Here is a 19,600-nt window from a genome sequence, read left to right as displayed (position 1 = left end):
GTTTGTACTCCTAGCTGTACTTGAGTCACTGAAGATATGTCTACTCAGGGTTTGGCAGGCAGATATGAACTCACTCTGTGCGTGCTCCAAGCTGGCTGGTTGAAATCTGGCTCTGAATGTGAAGCTGTGCAGCCATGATTAGCATGTGAACTAACAAGTCCTGCTGGGAAGCAGGATATGTTAGCTTGGGATCAGTGCTAAAGGGTTGCAGTTACATGACTTTAAGATTAGAGGTAACTTCTATCTGGGCATCTTGTAGCACGAGCAGAGGGAATTGGCATCTGCTTGCAAGCTGCCATGGAAGTGTACCCTGAACATGTTAGGCTGGTTAGCTAAACATGCGGATCCAGAAAAACAGCGCCTGAAACACTGCCTATTCTATTTAAGAAAGCCCTTCAGTAAGAGCCCAGTGCCAAACTCCAGCTTTAACAGTGTGTTTTTAGATGCTTTCTGTCAAGTCTGAGGCGTGTTATATGGTAATATTAGAGGGAAAGACTAAAAGCTGTGTTTGAATGGAAACTGAGATGGCCACTGGGAAGGACTGTGCAGCCATAACAGATGAGCACCTTGAAGAAATATTTGTCTGAATTACTTGCTCCTCCCTTTGTGGACCATTACACAAACCATTTGCTCCCTTGCTTACAATGAATGTAAAGTGCTAATGGCAGCTTATTTATCCGGCATCTTAGACTCCTAGGTCACCTAGGTACTTTTGAAGATCTGTCTCTATCAAATTACTTTCTATAATTCATTTTTCATGTATCTTATTTTCAGGAAAAAAAAAAAAGAAAATGGTGCCCATTTAAACAATTATTTTGTCCTTAGCTGCAGGAGTCCATTAACTGTTATGCTCTTGAAGCAAATTAAACCAGTGCACTCTGTATGATATAAAACTATTCTTAACTATGGCAGTGGATCACTACAGTCATTACATTAATACCAACTATTATCATCCAGGATGCTCATCTGGTTTTACTGAGTTTTGTTAACGAAATGGAAATGTATGATTAAAGTCATCCTGTCTGTCCCTCTAAAGTTGTGCCTGTGAATGAGTCACTGTTTCACAAATGGGTGTTGCCAGACGCTGATATTGAATGTGGCTCCAGCACTCAGAGTTCTGGGTCCAAAGATGCATTCTTGGTGTCTAGATTGGAACACTGAAATTCCCATTGAAATCTGTGGGAATTCTGCATGGCCAAAGCCCAGCTACCTCTATGGCTGACTGTGGAAGATCAGAGAGTGATGTAGCTCTGTGCAGTAGGCATTAATAGCTTGAGGGCTCAATATGAATTTCATGCATCTCTTCACTTCACAGAATCACTGAATTGTAGGGTTTGGAAGGGACCTCTGGAGATCATGGAGTCCAACTCTCATGCTAAAAAACAGGTTCCCTACAGTAGGTTGCACAGTAAAGTGCTTAGTTGCTTGAAACCCAGGAAGGAATTGAGGATACCGCATTCCACTTAAACTAAGTTTGTTTGAGGTCAGTTTTGTGCCCTCTGCTGTCTCTGGACATGATGCCTTCTGCTCCACCAGTGAAATTGCAGCTGAGGTCTCCATGCTCACTGGACACATGAAGTAGCTGTGCATGGCGCGCCCCAGCATGTCAGTCAGCTTGCCTGCCCTGCCTGCTGCAGTGGCCCTGGATAGCTGCACAAAGGGTGGAATTTGCTTCATTCTTTTGGCAGTTATACAGCTGCTTGCATGCCTCTAAGTAAATAGCTCCCAAAGATCTTTGGGTGGAGCTGCCCTCAGAAATCTGTGTGTTATGGGCAAGGTTGACCCAATAGTTAACTTGTTTCACATATGAGATGGAGAATTTCACATCTGGATTCAAGCTCTTTATGGCTACTGTCCCCTCATCTGTGCCATGGGCTGTTCCCTAGTCATAGCTCTGTACTTTTCCAGGCTTTGTTTTTCATGTAGTCCCCTCAGGGGCATTCGTAAAAGTAGGAGGGCCAGACTAGTATTTGTAATAAAGAGAAGTATCGTCACTGACGTCAATGCAGCTCTGTTACTTCACATTTGCAGGGGATCAGGCCTGTCTACCAGTGGGACAGTCTGCTGGGATGGAGGGGAGGTAGGCAGAGAAATGACTGTGTTTAGCATTTTGCAAACTGACAGACAGTAGTCAGACATGTTATAAAACACACTGTTGGAGAGACAGTTCTTTGTGGAGACTTGAGTCTCGATTTACTCCTGGTCATTGTCCTGATATGCCATAGCTTTGAGACAAATCTTAAAAAGCTTAATATATGTACTTCTGTCAAAATAATTAGCTGAGACCCCTTCTGTTTGGACATAGGATACCACTTGGGGCATAGCTATTTTTGTGCAGTTGGGTAAGCCAGCAGTGGAGAATCCAAGGCTGATTGCTCTGTGATACCAGATGTACGACAACATGTAAATTTGAAGGAGCATGACCTCACCCAGCTAGTTAAAGCTTCCAGATTCTTTACTCACCTTAAGGTATTTTAAAAATTTTTGAAAAGTTTGAGTTTAAAACTGACTTGAAAGAAAAAGCGATTGAAAGCTCTGAGTAAGGAGAGAGGAGAGCCATGTCTTTCTCATATGCAAAGGCAAGTAGAGGAGGGAGAAAAAGAGACTTGGAAATAATAACACACCCATTCTGAGATCCACTAGAGCTGCTCTCAGAACTCTGCCTGTCTAGTGCATTTCTTCTCCTGTTCCCATTTGAACTGTTTCTCTAGAAATCGGCAATTGGAAACACATATGAAGTAATTCTCTTTGCCAGGTAAATGGGAACAATAGTGGAGTGGGAAAGAATGAATCACTGCCATTAACAAGAAAACTAGGATTGCTCTCATCATCAACACAATGCAGTGTCTATTCTCAAATGTCAGGGCTAATAACTCACCATTTACAAATTAGATTTAACCCCCTCCCACACAAACCCACATCGTCCTTACTAGCCTTCAAGCTTAGGTCATAGCTGCCTTTCTCAGAAGGCCACCAATAAAACCTTCAAAATATATCTTCTCCAGACAGTCTGACTGCTTTCAAGATCGAATACTCCTTCTCCTTCTCCTCTGGATATTGTTTTAGTTACAGCTACGTCACTGAAAAATGTGGAAATGTCTTTGAAAGCCCTAATTATCCTTAATGTAACAGAATCATTATTGTCAACAGATGAAGTGAATAATACAAGTAAGAAAGATTCCAAAGTTTTGGTTACCTTAATAAATTCCTAAACATGAAGGAACTCATAGATCTTTATCCAGTGCAACCAGAAATTATTAATGCAGGTGGGAGTATCAAAAGCTTGAGTGTTTCCGCTGGAACCTTACAACATCTTCTGAGATGATGTTTTTCATCCTATGTTCTGATGGATTGTAACTGTAGCTGCCCAGAAAAGATGTAACAAGGATGCCAGCTTCCTAGATAACCATCACGTAGGTGTAGAACCTGCGATGCTGTTAATTTCAGATGCTCATCGGGATATTAATAGCCTCCTTACTTTGAAAGTAATGGGCTTGTTTGAATTCCTGAAATACAGGAAACATTTAGGACATGTTTTTTCAGCCAGGATGTTTTTTATAGTGGAGCTGAGACAGGTAACTGGAAAAAGGACACCAACACAGATTTGGGGCTGATTAGTAAAGTCTGCTGAACAGATTCTGCTTTGCCCAGTCCAGCACAGTCATTTTCTCTTTCCTTTCAGACTGAAAATTCTTGAAAGTGGGGTGCATGTAGTTCTTAACACAGCTGCTTGCTGGGGGTGTGTGCTCCATGTGGGGGATCTATCAGCAGCCTGGCTACCTCTGTGTGATCTTGGGTAAGGCCTGGATAAAAATCAAAGGCCAGATTGTTCTGTTTTACCAAATGTGTTGCCTAAGGCCTGCTAATTAATAGAATGTCTAGGAATGTCATACATCTACTGAAAAAAAAAACATCACTTGAAAATTGCTATTGTTATAATTGAATGTTGTCATTTTCACATAATGACTGATATCTCAGGCTACCGGCCTCTTTGAAAGAGCAAACTGGAACATGGGAAAACTGGCCACTCGTAGGGAAACACTGTCTGGTTTTAAGTTATTTTTTAACGTAGGTCTCACAGAGCCATAAATGCTCCCACATGTTGACTGGGGGGCCTTATCCTGAAATCCAAAAGAGCATTTCATTCTTTTGAGTTATTCCATCATCAGTTAGTGCCTAAGGCCTACTGTAAACAGGGGTTGCAGAATTGGCCTGATTTTGACCTAGCAATGGAGCGTAACTCTGTGAACATTTGCTGGAGATACGGCACTTAGTAACATGGTCAGACCAGCTGAAACTCAGAGGTTGTGCTTGGCGGTAGGCATGCAGGATTGTCTACCAGTAAATGTTTGCAGAATTGGGCAGTAGGTGGTCCTACTTTATTTGCTGTTCTAACAGAAGTCTGGTACTTGTTATTGAGTGACTTTGTTCCTCTGGGAAAGGTGGGTGTAACTTGTCAGGACATGAAGGATAACTAACCTCAGACATTTGGGAAGTTGTGTGTGTGTGTATGTGTGTGTGTGTTTTGATGCATATGATTTTGTTATGTAAAACAGTGAGGCTCACCCCCCTTCTCCGCCTGATCGTGCCCTCTTGTGGGTTTCTGTGCCTTTCTTTTGAGGGAGAGGGGTAGCTCATATGATGAGGTGAGAAAGAAGATGAATGGAAATAGAAACTAGGAGGAATCGGATCTTCAGCTGAGTAGCTATAAGGGCTTCTAGCATTTGAATATATTTTATGGTATGTAATTGGGACCATAGAGGAAAAATGCATATTATTTAAAAGCTAGATCTTGATTTTTACAGAATAGTTCCCCAGGATTTAATTCTGCATAATAAGAGGCATTTTATATTATATCCCACTGTAAGAATTTCTCAAATACATCCCCAGCCCTCATAAGAAGCTAAAATCCTTCTTTTCCTTCTGAATGTATCTCATGGTTTGGCAGCTGCCTTTCCTGTGTTTTGTTTCTGTCAGTGAATTACAGACATGTTTTGGGCTAAAGCTATTATTTTGAAGGTTTCTTATATTGAAAACTCCCTCAGTTGGATCCTTTGGTGCTAGATTTTCTGGGAACCCAACATAGATGATGGCATTTTGGAGGTGAAAGGAAGCAATGGGGAATGAGAGGGATTATCTTTTCATCTCTCAAACACAGCTGTAGTATCTCTGCAACATTGTGCATTAAGTACAGTATGCTGGTCTTGGCTTTCATGAGAGTTCTGAAAGAATTTTTTGCGCTACACAGTCTGATTGACAAAGAGGTTTTCTGTCCTCACATGACCTTCTTTTAATTTAAAAAAAATTCAATAAAAGTTCAGCCACACAGCAAGGGATGAATTTAAAGGCTGCACACCATGTGACAGTGGTAGAACTTTCATAATAGCCATCATATTTGTTGGTTTAAAAATCAACTTCATTGTCATAGTTAATAGTTTGCAGCTGCTGCAGAACACAGGCAAATTGCTATGTATGTGTCAGTTTTAAATGCAAGTAAGATCCACTGACTAGGGCAACTTGGTTAGTTTTTCCTATCTATTGGTAGTATTGCTGATCATCATCTCTACGTGATGAGAGGAATTCATTGCCACATTTCAACACTGCTGAGCTGAGTATGTGATCTTGCAAGTAAAATAAACTTGTTTTCAATGGCGTGCCAAAGTATACTCCATGAAATCCCATTTAAAAGGCTTCCACGGTTGTGTGTAAGTAGGTGAAGTCCCTCTGCAAATCTGTGGGATATCATCAGCATTGATTTAATCAGTAAGGTAAACTACATGAAAGATATTAAAGAATTTATCACCTAATGAGTTACACAGAACCTGTGCTGGAGAAGATTATTAGCTAAATTCTATACCAACATACAGCTTGTGATGAGTATTTGTAATTTGTACCAGGTTTACATCAGATGCAAGAGGTAGGTAACTGGAACAAACTCTATCCATTGTGCTTATGAAGATGGTTAAGGTCAGAAGGGCCCAGTGGGCCAAGTGTAGCAGCAGGCTAGGGGCAAACAGGAGAATATGTGAAGCGCCCTCCTGAACTAGGGGGCATTCAGAATCTCCCTAAGGTATTGTAAATGATGAAAACTAAAGGGAATTATGTCTAAAGTGGTGTGTTGTGCCTTTAGGTTGAGCAAATATAGTGTTACTTAGATTTAGGATACTCTATTTGCTTTTTTTTTTCCTCCTTAATGTATCTGCTGTTAGAGCAGAACAGAGCTTAAACTGTGGGCCTAAACTGTAACTGAAATGTGTGGTACATCCATTTTGAGCTATTTCAGAAAGATTGTGGTTATTAAAAGCAGAGGATCCCTTGGTATTGTACGTACCTGTATTTGTGTAAAAAATCCAGGGTGTTCAACAAGTGCAGGTCAGGAAGTCCAGGATTCTGTATTCTCATGGCTGAAGTTCAGTTTTTCCTTCCAGCAGGCATATAGTAGAGGAGCAAGAACGTTAACTGACTGAGTATAGAAGACAGTGATTATAATCCTGAAGTCAGAGAATCTGAATCCAAAGGAAGAGAGGAATTCCCCAGGGAAGGGTCAGTACGCACAGAGTCTTGCTCTGGATTACTGGTCGCTGCTACTTCACTTGGGTGAGTTTTTTGATGTGTTCCCTGGGACAGAATTTGACCCTCAGGTCTCATTTACAATTCAGAGTACTTCAGTTTGGCATTTCTGTGAACACTGTATAATTACAATAATTTCAATTCTTGTTATCCTTTCAAGCTTGGTTAATTCATCATTGTGTTCGTTTGCTTTATTCACATAGGGACCATGAGTACACTGAAGTCTAAAGTGAACACATGAGATCTCTAGTTAATTTGTGCTTTCTTTCTCCCCAAGCTTTCTGTCTTTCCTGCTTTGTGGAGTTTGTTTTGTTTTTTGAAATGAATGGAAGTGTATACCAGAAGATGAAAGGAACCTTCAAAACACCCTGTTCAGTTTTGTAGAGGGCTCTGGGAGAGTGGCTCCATGGAGTCTGGAAAAGCTTAAAGTATAGGTATCTCCCTCCATTCCTTAATTGTATTCCTCATCTTGATGGAGTTTGCTAATCCTGAGGAGGGATATCTGGACTAAGCCCAGGTAATTTAGGATCTGGTTCACGATTGGATCAAATATCTTTTCCTCAGCAAGAGAGAGGAAAGGGAGATATACTCCTGTTAAAAAAAGGTGGGACAAATGTCTGGATGATAACAGTTGTAAATGTGTTGGAACTGCTCCTTTTGTAGTAGAGCTGTCTGTATTTTCTTGCCTCCTGGAACAGAGAATCTTACAGGGTTTTGACCAATGATTATTTATCTCTGACATCCCTGACTGTTTCCTGAAGATTGCTGACAACCAGCTGTCTTGTTTTCTCATATTGGATATCACTGTCTTCTGAAGGAGTTTTCACTACTGGAGCCTACAAGAGCAGTAGTACTATGTGATTAGAGTCAAAGGGTGAAATTTTTCTAACTATATGTAAATGCATGTGAAATGTAGAAGTCTGTAGTTAGGTAGTCACTGAGAATCCTTCTATGATCTGTGGATACACAATCAATGTAGTCAGTGGACTACAGGTACCATCTCTACTTCTCCTGAAGCAGATGACTAAAATGTCAGATGGACTCTGTCCTTAACAGTGCCCATATCTCTTCATTGGCTGGATAGGAGACTGAGGTGAGATGGTAGCCCTGTCTTTTTCTTTCTCACAGTGATGGGTAGGCTTACAGCAGTGCCCTTCAGTATTTCATTGTCCTCCTCAGGTTACCTTTCTTCTCCCACCTAGTTGCTGACAGGGCTTTTCAGGGCCAACTTGAATTATAACTGTTTAATACAAATTTTTATTTTATTCATTGTTGCTTTGCCTGGGAAAACACTGGTTGAAAGGCTGAGAGATCTGGGATTGTTCAGCCTGGAGAAGAGAAGGCTCCGAGGTGATGAGATAGCGGCCTTTTGGTATCTCAAAGAGAGCTACAAGAAAGAAGGGGACAGACTCTTTAGTAGGGTCTGTAGTGACAGGACAAGGAGAAATGGCTTCAAGCTTCAAGAGGGTAGATTTAGGCTGAATATAAAGAAAAAGTCTTTTACAGAGTGAGTGATGAGGCACTGGAATGATTTTCCCAGAGATGCAGAGGCCTTGTCCCTGGAGACACTCAAGCTCAGGCTGGACTAGGCTCTGAGCAACCTGACTGAGGTGGATGTCCGGGTTCATTGCAGGGAATCTGCACTAGATGACCTTTGAAGGTCCCTTACAACTCTAAAGATTCTATGATTTTAGGATTCTATGATAATCGATGAATGTTTTCTGACTCCAGGAATATATCAGAGTGTTTCCAACAGCAAAGGTCTCCTGGAATTGTTGAAAGACTGGAACAGTGGTGCTTCTTGCAATTTCTTAAGGCACTTTTTCTTCCTATCTGATTTCCAAAAATGGGTTGACTTTCATATTGTCCTGCTGCTATGGTATTTTTGACATTGGCTGGAAATAAGAAAGTTTGAGTTAGAAAGGTGTCATCGAAACAATGACTAGATATACTTGGATGAAATGCTTATTCTTTGGCTTGTTGCTACTGAGAGCTGCTAATTATCATGCAATTATGACCAGACTTAAATTTTCACCGTCTGAAGCTGCCTCTAGGGATTAACATCTGACTGACAACAAAAGGTGGAAAAATGTTGATGAGTTCAAAAAAGGCCAAGAGATATGTAAATAGTTCTTCAAGGATCCTTTTCTGCCTTGGACTTCAAGGCCAAAAGACTATCACTGCTTCCTTAAAAGGCACTCTTGGCTCCAATGGTCTGACATGTCTTTTCTCCCCTTGTTTCTCAAATAATCAAATCATAAAAGTAGTTTGGTAAATATAGAAAATATGTTTTGCGTGTGTAACTCCTGTGATCTTTGGGTGCTTCAGGAGTCAAAACTCCACATGGATTTGCCACAGCTGAAGGCTGTGTGACTCAGAAAACCTTTGCACACAAATTAGAAGGCAGCCAGTGCATAACAATGTGGTTATAATGCATTAACTAAGAAGGAAACATGTAGATCAGTCTATGCTGTGTCAGGAAACAATTTGTCTGTGGAAATGGCATGGCACAGTGTTAGGGAAGACATTGCTGCAAGCAATGTTCAGTAGGCTGGTGCTCAAGAAGGTCCTACAGGGGCACTGTCAGTGAATCAGTAGATCTGATTTATCACTGCATTATATTAATTCTACTCCATTCAAGTAAGTGAATTTGTCCTAGGGTAAAACTGGAGAAAAACAGTGCCTCATCCCTCTTGCTTTCTGCATGTATTGCTTCCAGAGAGCCACACTGATACTTTCATTTCTGTCTTCTTCAGAAGCCTGCTGTGACAAAGAGAGATTTGGAAGCCTCCTAGGGTTGCTTGTAGGGAATGGGGTATAATCTGGGTACTAATAGAAGCTTCTGAACCTCAGGTTTGCCAGCTCATCCTTAAAAATAATTTCTGAAGAAGTTATGTGGATCTGACAGTGTGGTTCTTGGGAAACAAGGCACTTGGAAAATAGAATTTACTGTTGCAATGGAATACCAGAGGCTGTCACAGCACTGAACTGAGAATAAACAGAGAAGAAAGCCTGCATGAGAATGCATGAAAGTGGCTATAAACGAGGGAGTGAGTAAACTCTTGTCTCAAAACAAAGAGTTTGGCATTTGCCTATAACAACATGCAGGTGCTTTGCCAGCATGAAGAATAGGATGGAGAACTGAAAATCTACATCTCCATGTTCGTCTTTCAGCAGGCTTCCAAGCATACTCATTTTCATTCAAAATCACTACCAAGCTGTTTATGATAGATCTGTGCCAACTGCACTGTTTTATGTAGCCATCTAAGCCAAATCGTTGTGACCTGATATGACTCTTTTTTTTTTAAAAGGGTGCGCCTTCAGAATTCTCATTTTCTTCAGTTCAAAGTGAAACACTGGGAAAAGTATTGGAATGAATCTGAAAACAGTACAGCATTCTCATGTGGAGGCGAAAGTACCATTCAGACAGACACTAGAAGAAAATCTGTCTTGAGTCTGTTTTTCAAAACGAGACTGAAATATTCACTGGAAAAATACCAGGGATCTTCGACTTAAGTGAGCTGATTCACATGTTCTGATTTTGCCTATACTTATGGTCTTGGGAATTGGGAATTTTCAATACCCATGGTCTTGAAAAAATAGGTTCTAACGGGTCTGTTCCTGAAATTTGAATTCACTTACAATTGTCTCTGTGTACTTTTATTTAAAAGGGTATGTAATGTCTGTTTTTTTCCTCTATGTTCATTTTTCTCCATCTGTCTCCTTTTTCTTCACATTTCTCTGAATATGAATCTTATAGCTCCATGTGAGTGTAAAACCTATCAGCACTATGTAGAACAATTAAGTAGAAAATGTTCTTTTTTTCTCTCTCTCTCTCTCTTTTTTTTTTTTTTTCTTCATCAAATGTACTTCAGGTACATTCTGATTTCTTTAAATACTACTGAGCAGATCAACATAAAATCTTTATAAAGTTCTTTGAATTGAGGCCAAATGCTTTCAGGTTAATAGATTCCTTTGATCAGTGTAAGATGTTTTGATAGTTGAAATATTGTTGCTGTCTTCCCTTCAGCACCTCTGCCTGGTTTTAGCTTCATCTGTGATTGAGCTGAACATTTAAGCATTGTTTGAACCTGTAATCAGCAGTTTGTTGTGTTTGCAATGCCACTTACCAGTGGTGCTGTGTTAACTTTTTTCTCCAAAGATTCGCACTACAGCAGATACTAATAAAAATGACATTTTTTTCCTATGTAATTGTGGGAAGTATATATCTATTTATTTATTTATTTTAGTGTAGTAGTTGATGAGAGACTTCCTTTTTATGAAATTAGATTCAATTGCATAATTGACGAAATAAGTAGGAGGAGATTACCCAAAATAACCTTTTAGCTTGAATTTCTGTTTGAATGGGAAAAGATTTTTTTGAATGTACTTGTTCCAGATAGTATCTACATTTCTTAGAAACTCACAGGGTTTTTGTGGGAAACCCCCAAAATATTTTTTGTGTGGCTTTGGCCTAAAATATTTGATTTTTTTCTTACCAAATTTCAAAAAGCTTAATAGTAGGCTTTTTTGAAGGAAAGGTGATACTTTCCATAAAGAAAAATCCTCATTTTCTTGTTTTCACATTTCTGGCAAACAAAAATTAAAATGAACCTGGATGTGCAACTGTTATATTAGGAAGTTTGAAGGTAAAAGTAAGACTTACAGTATTTAAGATTTTGCCTACTGCAGGACCAGTCTGAGCCAATATATTACGCTGAAATTTTCTTTTAAATACAGGTATATATTACTGCTTCTGCCACTGCAGAAAATAATCTGAATTGTTGCCAACAGAGTCAGCTATGCTTTAGATACTGTTTCCCACAGCATTCTCATAGGGAAACTGCATTCTTGTTGCTTGGATGGATGCACTGTTTGCTGGAGAAAATAACAGGCTGGATGGTTGGGTCCAATGGCTTGTGGACGGAATTAAATTCAATATGCAGCCAATCACAAGCGGTGTTCTACAGGGCACACTAACAGAGACAGTTTTGCTTAATCAATGATCTTGATAAGGAGAATGAATGTATCCTTGATAAATTTGCAGATGACACCAAATTCGGCAGGAGCGTTGATCTGCTTGAGGGATTCTGCAGAGGGATTTCATTAGTCTAGACTGATGAATTGCATCCCATTATATGACATTCAACAAGGCTAACTATCAGGTACTATACCGGTGTCATAAAAACCCATGTAGCAATACAGGCTCGAGGAACACTGGCTGAAAAGTTGCCTCAAGTACTGTGTTCAGATTTGGGCCCCTCACTACAAGAAAGATTGTGAGTTGCTGGCACGTGTTTGGAGAACAACAAAGCTGGTGAAGAGACTAGGAAACACAGCTTACGAGGAGCAGCTGAGGAAATGGGGGGTGGTTAGTCCTGGAGAAAAGGAGACTGAGGAGAGGCCTCATTTCTCTCTTCAACTATCTGAATGGAGGTAGTAGTGAGGAGAGTGTCAGTCTCTTTCCTGTGTGGGACACGCAGAAACAGCCTAAGGTTGTGCCAGAGGAGGTTTAGATTGGATATTGGGAAAAATTTATTCGTGGAAAGGCTGGTTGGGCATTGGAACAGGCTGCCTGGGGAAGTAGAGGATTTGCCAACCCTGGAGATATTTAGGAGACATGTGAATGTAGTGCTCTGGGAGATGGTTTAGCGGTGGACTTGGAAGCGCTAGGTGATGGTTGGACTTCATGATCTTAAGGATCTTTTCCAATCTAAATCTATAATTCTTATGATTGCCTGTTTCTATGGTCACTTTTGATTCCTTAAGTGTTCATGTAGGTGTGAGATATATTAGATGTTGAAAATTTGATGGCTTTAGTAGAAAAAAAGGAATGCTATTGAAGATATGAGAGTATGGCAAGAACAGGCAACAAAGACTACCTAACTTATTTGAAATATGAATTTGTATTGTTTTAAAATTGCAGTGCAATGGTGTTACGTACATCAAATTATACATTCTTCTTCCACAGTGAATAACATATGTTTTGTTTTCTGTTTGAAAACGTGATTTGAACTAACACTACTGGATAGTCAACTTTTTGGTGTGTTTTAGATGGTTACCTTAAATGACACCTTTGATCCTGAATCTTTTGGGTGAATGAAAGAGGCTGTGAAGTTGAGGGTATGAATGTGCAAATTACTGCCTTCTAATGTCCTCAAGCTGCCTGGGCTTATTTTTGCTAGTCTGTATCACACTTCCTGGAAAAGGCAGTGCTCCTGCTCAGTCTCTTTTGTCTCCTCTCTGTTCTTGTCTAAGTATGTTGGGGATACTTGTACAGAGCCTGAGACTGATTTTCAGAAGGCTGGAGTACAGTGTTGCTGCTATTCTGCCTACTCCTTATTTCAAGGAAAGGATTTGAATCCCCTAATTTCACTAAATCAGTTTTGGAGCCTTCATCTGTGATTGAAATGAAGATCAAGGCTTAAATGTAGGGATTAGATAGTTAAACTGTGGGTTTAGAAAATATCCATTTTTGCCATCAGATAATTTTGTGATATTTCTGTAAAGAAGACTCTTCAACAAAAACTGGAAGGAATTATACAGTGAGGAATTCCAGCAGTGAGAATTTGAGATGTTTGAGAAATCAGGAGCAAACTGAAATTGAGGTCTTAGAAATGGTGGTATTTTTTTTTCTGATGCCAAAAAGCAAGCCAAGTTATTTTGTCCTGAATAATCTGTAGATTTAATCTCTCCTGAAGTGCCCAAGGGATTCTCTGACAGAGTTTTGGAATCTCTGGTTCCACTTGGTGCTGTTTTACAGCTTCATAACAAAATTCTGAAGCTGAATTCTGCAATGGATAAAGAGGAGTTCAGTATATTTTTGATCTCTTTTAATAAGTAGAAACCTTAACTGTTCTGTAAACAGAAACTCAGCCTAGTGTGACTATACTTAAAAAAAAATAATAATTATTGGATTGTGGAACTAGTGTATCTTGTGCCTTCTTCATTTATTAAAATATAAGGCCTTAATTTTAGAGCTAAGAATAAGAAAGATGACAAAGAATAAGACTGAACTAGAAACTCTGCAGCATGTTCCTAACTTCAGTGAAAATATTTATGATTGACTCGTTTTGATGAAAGCGTTTACAACAAGAGATCTAGAATTCAATAAGTAAACGTATTTAAACTTACGGAGGCAATGATTAGCTGAGGAATACTTGAGAATAGTATTTTAAGCTGTATGACTATTTTTGACATTTACCATGAAAATATATACTACTGTATAATTCCTTCCCCTTTCTCATAGTCTGAGAAATGTTGGAGCCAGAAGCAGCTTATTCTCTAACTTCCCATTGGAGACTGAGAATACCATGTCTTTCTTCAAAATCCATCCATTCTCCAGTGCATCTGCCAGTAAGGGATTTTGGCCTCTTTCCTTCTGGGGGCAGACATCATTCAGTTAAGGAAAAATTAGGGAGGTGGCACAGAACTGCCTTAGCTCAGCAACAGTGATCCTACAAAGCTTAGTCTTGAGGATCTTGCTGTGCTGTATTGATGTCAGCATCTTTATTTGAACATTTCCTTTACAGAGACTTTGGCTTGGTTAGAAATATTACTGACTATTTAATCTTTGCACTTCACTTTTCCAGCAGTGGGAAAGGCTTATGAGCGTATATATGGAGGGAAGGTAATTTGGGGCTTCTGAAGTTTCTGAGGCATTTAAGTTAATGAATTTCTCTGAACAAATGTAGGGAAAAAGTATGTGTAGCAAGGTTATGCCTTTTTACTTGAACAGATGATAGAACTGGATTGAAACAGAAGCTCTCATGTTGATGAAAGCTTGTAATATTTTTCCAAATTTTATGTCAGTTGCTCTAGTTTCTGTGGCAAAGTAAATTCACTATTTTTTTTAAATATTAATGACTCCTTAAGTTTAAAAAGTATGTTCATTCCAGACAGATTGTAACATAATCTGACTATCTCTATCGAATGGAAGTTGCCATATGAGGCTATGCTGAGGGATAGGCTGTTCTGAAATCTGATATTGTGTTTCCCTTTATGTATCTAACATAAAAAGTCCTTGAAATAAACAGCAAGAATTCTGGTATTGTAGTATTTACTAGCAATATATATATAACTACATGTGCATGCTGGTAGGAATGAAACACGTGAAAGGTGTGATATGTTTTAGATATTGTTGTTTTGGAAAGTATCAGAAATCATGTGCCTGAATCTCCCACTGCCATGTTCTATCACAGAAAGCCTGTTTTACTGAAGTGTTAAGCACAGTGCTATTCAGGAAATGGTTTCTTTGGATTCTGTTTTCTCTGTTTTTAATAAATCTTGGTTTTGGCTAGCACTGCTCTTGTCTAGGTAATTTTACAAAAATGCCAGTAGAATGTTGAGAAGCTCATCTGCTTTATGAAGAAGACCTTAAAAGTTTCCAGAACTTTAAGGTTCCCTGTAGTGCCAGTCATTCGACAGTGAAGAGATTATTGTTATGTTTTAATAAATTCTGCCTGCTATAGGTCTACAGTGAATAAATAATAATAATAATAAAAGGCACAACCCAAAACTAAGGAGAGGATGAAAATTGGTATTGATGAGTGTCAGTGTAATATAAAATAAGATGAAAAATGTCTAATTTCTACTTCACTGAGCACCAGTAGATTCTTGCACCGCATGAGGTATGCCATCCCTTAGCCATCAAGTCAGATGGATCATCAGTCACAAAAGGACCTCTGCAATTTGCCAGTATTTCCCTGCATTGGGGAATTTCTCAGAGGATTTGTTACATCAAGACCCTGGCTGCCTGGAGCTGCCAGAGAACCTTGAAAGGGCAGCTCTTCATATGCAGTAAGCTGGCTGGCCTGTGAAAAATGATGGATTCCTGTGCTGCAAGAGGCATTTCAGATGCTGTGATACTTGGGTGCCATTGTGCTTAGAAATGTTTTTATAGGTTTTACCTGGAAACCTGGATTTGCCAATTACTGTAACAAATAAGGTCTTTCAGCAGTTGTTCTAAGCATTTTCTTGACAGTAGCTAAGAAAAAAAAGAAAACACAACTAATGGCTTCAGAAGAATATAAGTTTTCTTACTCCTTCTGTTATATGAAATCAGTATGCCTTATTTCTGTGTGTTAAAAAAAGCCCCGAGTAAACACAGCTGTTGAATATTTTGAAGGAAAAAGCAGAAGTCGTCTTACTGTGATCTACAGCTTTAATATTTAAGCCTCATTACATAGTTGATAAGCATTTAGCACTAATTCAGGATTCCTGGTGTGCTTGAAGACAAAGTTTACTGTATGGCAGTAACTGTTCTGGTGGCTACTTCTAGCCTTTTTGACACATTTACAGGTGGTAGAATGCACAGCATAGTTTGTTGTATATTTCAGTAATAAAACAACATCAAATTAATTGCTTGATTAAAAGTTTCATTCCTGTGTGATGTGATCCTGGTAGGATCAGATAGGTTTCAGGTAAGATTCTAAGGTGAGGCATAGGTTTGTAGGATTTTTAGGCAGCCTGATAATCTCTTGCACCATGATATGTGACATGTGAGGTAGAATATATCCTTGAAGGAAGAAAATACAGATATTGGTAAGGAGAAGGTCAGAATGCAGTGTCAGTTCTTTTCTTGTTAATGTATGGAATTTTAGCATGAATTTAAATGAATAAACAAGACTTTATTTGTACTTTCTAGACAGTTCCAGGATTTCTTATTTCCAGTTAAAAATTTGCTATTAGGCCCGAATAAGTAATTTTTCACTTTACTTGCTGGACTAACAATTTAAAACTATATTTCAAGTTAAATCAAAGTGGTTTATCTTACTGTAATGAAAAACCAAGTGTAATGAAAATAAAATACTATTTCTTCTTAGGCATTTTATGCATCAAAATACTTAATTTCATACAATTCTTTAAATCTTCTCTTTCATATTGTGTTGTTAAATGTAGATACATTTTAAAAGAATATCATTCTTTTTCTAGGGGAAAAGAGTTGGAAAAAATATTCAAATACATTTAAACTTTTTCAAGTCTCTCACATTCTTCTCTGCCATCATTCTAGTCCTGTGCTCCAGAAAAAGGATGGAATTTTCTCTTAGAGTCAATTTGCAGCTAATTCCTCTAATGGTGCTTATCATTTCCTTATGACTGTTTAGCATGGTGTGATATGTTTAGCAAAGTTTCCAGATAAATGTGATGTATGCATTTTTTTGCACCTGAAAAATTAATATAGATAAATACACGTGAAGACCTTTCCTTACTTATCTGTGATTAGTACAGGCCTCTGAACAGACTGGTTTTAATTGAAAATCTTTAGTTACCATACAGTAAACAAGACTTTAGACTTGGTTTTAAAGAAGAGAAGAATCAGACCAACTCTGGCATTACCTTTTCTTCTGTCTCCTCTACACTCCAGATTTCCATTTACATTAAAACTATATAATCAGAGAAATCAGAGATTAATTTAGATTGGAAAAGATCCTTAAGATCATGAAGTTCAGTCATCACCTAGCACTTCCAAGTCCACCACTAAACCATCTCCCAGAGCAATACATCCATATTTCTCCTAAATATCTCCAGGGTTGGCAAATCCTCCACTTCCCCAGGCAGCTTGGTCCAACTCCCAACCAGCCTTTCCATGAATAAATTCTTCCCAATATCCAATCTAAACCTCTTCAAGCCTAAACCTGATCTTCAAGCAGATCAGTATTCCTGCCCAACTTGGTGTTATCTGCAAACTTACTGCATGAAGTGCTTGAGAGGCTTTGAGAAGGCAGGAGAAGAGGAATTTGAAGCATATATTTGGTAAGAGTGCCTGGCTGAAGACAGAGGTTTTGGAATGGTTTTTTGTTGTTGCTGTTGTTGTTGTTGTTATGGACAGCTGAATCAGAGATTTAGTTTGAATGGGCTCAGGTTCATACACTTGTGTAGCCTGAACTGCAGAGCCCATTTCAACGGGTGTGAATTTCAGTGCAAATGAAACACAGCTGCTGAGATAACACTTCAAGAGTTAATGGTAATATATATATGTGTATATATTTCTATTTATTTTATTATTCATTATTGTTATTATTAATAATTACTTTTATATAATATTATTACTATTATTTATATATATATATTGGTTGTGAAGGTCTTTTTTCAAATTGAAAGTGTGAAGTCTTCTCAGGTTCAGGAAGGTTGTGATACAAACCTTTTCCTACTGTTCTGGCTTTGGTTGATTTTAAATTCCTCCTTGCTTCTTTAGTATGTCTTGTGTAAACTTAAGATGCTGGGAACAGCTGGTCACAAGGGATTTCCAATTGTTTAGGTGGATATTTTCATGAGAACTCCCTCTTGTCTTGACTTGAATCCTGATTCCTAATCCAAACTCACTGTGTACAGATGCTGAAAGGCTTTTCTCTTGCCACCTTCCTGCAGCTAGGACAAGTTCAATTCTACTAACCTTTCCAATGTCATACCAAAATATGTCTCTCTTCAAACTCTTCCTTGATACATTCCACAGTGAGGCTGGTCTGTTGTCAGACTTTATTTGTTGAGTACTCATGATGAGGCTAAAGCAGTTGCTCCTTCTATTTTTGGGTATGGTAGAAAGATAATTATTGTTACATATTTGTAATGCAAACCAAAATATAACTCCTTATGCTATAGTACCAGCAATTTTCTGAGTGCTGCCTTGTTTATGGATGAGTATTGGAACTGTAACTATAATCTGGTCTGGCATCCAGAAAGTCTGTGACTTATGGAGTGACACACACACAGGCTTGTTTTGATTTCAGCATTCCTCATTTGACAAGTGTTTACCTAGACAGTGTGTAGTCAAAATGCACATTGCCATTTTCTGCAACCCCAAGTATTTGATGTGTCAGAATTCCTGTGAAAACAGATAAACAAAATCTGAAATTTCCAGATGGACGGCTGTACTGCAAGCAATCTACCCATGATTTCAGCTTAAAAATGCTTTTAATCACTTGTTAGCATACAAGCACATCACTCAAAATATTAGCACTTGAATCACAGCAGACTTTCTATAATTGTGAAAGCAAACTCATTATCTAGTCAGATAGGTTAGGTACTTTGATTTTGGTAGGTATGATTTTATACAGTCCTCCATACTGTCTTAGGTGTCAGAGGAAAAAAGTAGAAAATGTTTCCTGAGAAATCCAATACAGGCAGATAGACCTAAAATACCATGTCCCTGCTGGTATGACGTATTAACCTTGAACAAGATGGACAGAAAGGCTGTTAAGTCCATTTTTTTTGTGGCTTGTTTTCTGAACATATATATTGAGGAGCAGCCTCAATGCCCAAAGCCTGATTTTTTCAGGGAAAGTTATACATGCCCTCTAAATGCCCTATCTGCACTCCACCAAAAAACTTTGTCCACACATAGAGTTATATAGAGCATTAGACTTGTGTTTGAGACAGAGAAGAAAGAAGCACGTTTTGTAGTTTTCTATTGCTTCTTAAACACAACGTTAACTGTACATATGAAATAAAACACTTGTTTATTCCTGTTTTCTAAATGGGACCCTTTTGTTTTACTGTATGTTCACGTTTAAAACTGAGGATGGGAGGAGGAAAGATGGATTGGAAAAAATGTAATTTGCATTTTGAAAAACCAGTTCTATTCAATCATACCTGGTGCTACATAGATTTGATTCATATTTTTCTCATGTTTTCTACAGTGTAGATGTTGTAAATCTTACTAGAGTGCACTCCCCCAGTCTGATTTATTAAACAGTGTCTTACACTGATATCAGTAAAGTAAATCAGTAAAGCTTTACACAGACTATATCAAACTAAACATTGAGTAAATGCTAAATTTTGCTTTAATTGCTCTGTGTTTTTGCTACCCGTTGATGAAAATCTGCATCTCAGATGTGCTTAATGATTATGGATGAACACTGAAAAGGGATTTGCAGGATCATTGTCTTCAATCTTCCACACTGAGAATGAAGGGCACAGCCCAATCTCTAAATTCATAATCCTTTATCATTAGCCAATTATCTTTTGCTTCTCTGTTCCTTCTTTCAGTAGGTGGTTCCAAAACTTTACTCAACTGATTGTAAGGAAATTT

The 19,600-nt window shown here is 38.6% G+C and overlaps 1 non-coding gene across 7 annotated transcripts in view; it reads left to right on the top strand.

Moving 5' to 3' along the window:
- The window catches only part of LOC112532525, a 243,058-nt gene that overhangs the window by 92,815 nt on the left and 130,643 nt on the right, over positions 1 to 19,600 (top strand). For all 7 annotated transcript variants that reach the window (XR_003075402.3, XR_006939490.1, XR_006939491.1 and 4 more), the window contains 2 exons: positions 6,429 to 6,597; positions 9,882 to 10,086. This is a non-coding gene — a transcript (uncharacterized LOC112532525). The remainder of the gene's footprint in view (positions 1 to 6,428; positions 6,598 to 9,881; positions 10,087 to 19,600) is intronic.

The sequence above is a fragment of the Gallus gallus genome, chromosome 5 (genome assembly GCF_016699485.2).
Source record: "Gallus gallus isolate bGalGal1 chromosome 5, bGalGal1.mat.broiler.GRCg7b, whole genome shotgun sequence".
Classification (NCBI taxonomy): Eukaryota; Metazoa; Chordata; class Aves; order Galliformes; family Phasianidae; genus Gallus; species Gallus gallus.
The sequence above is the reverse complement of the archived record's forward strand: the minus strand, read 5'-3'. Positions and strand labels throughout refer to the sequence as shown.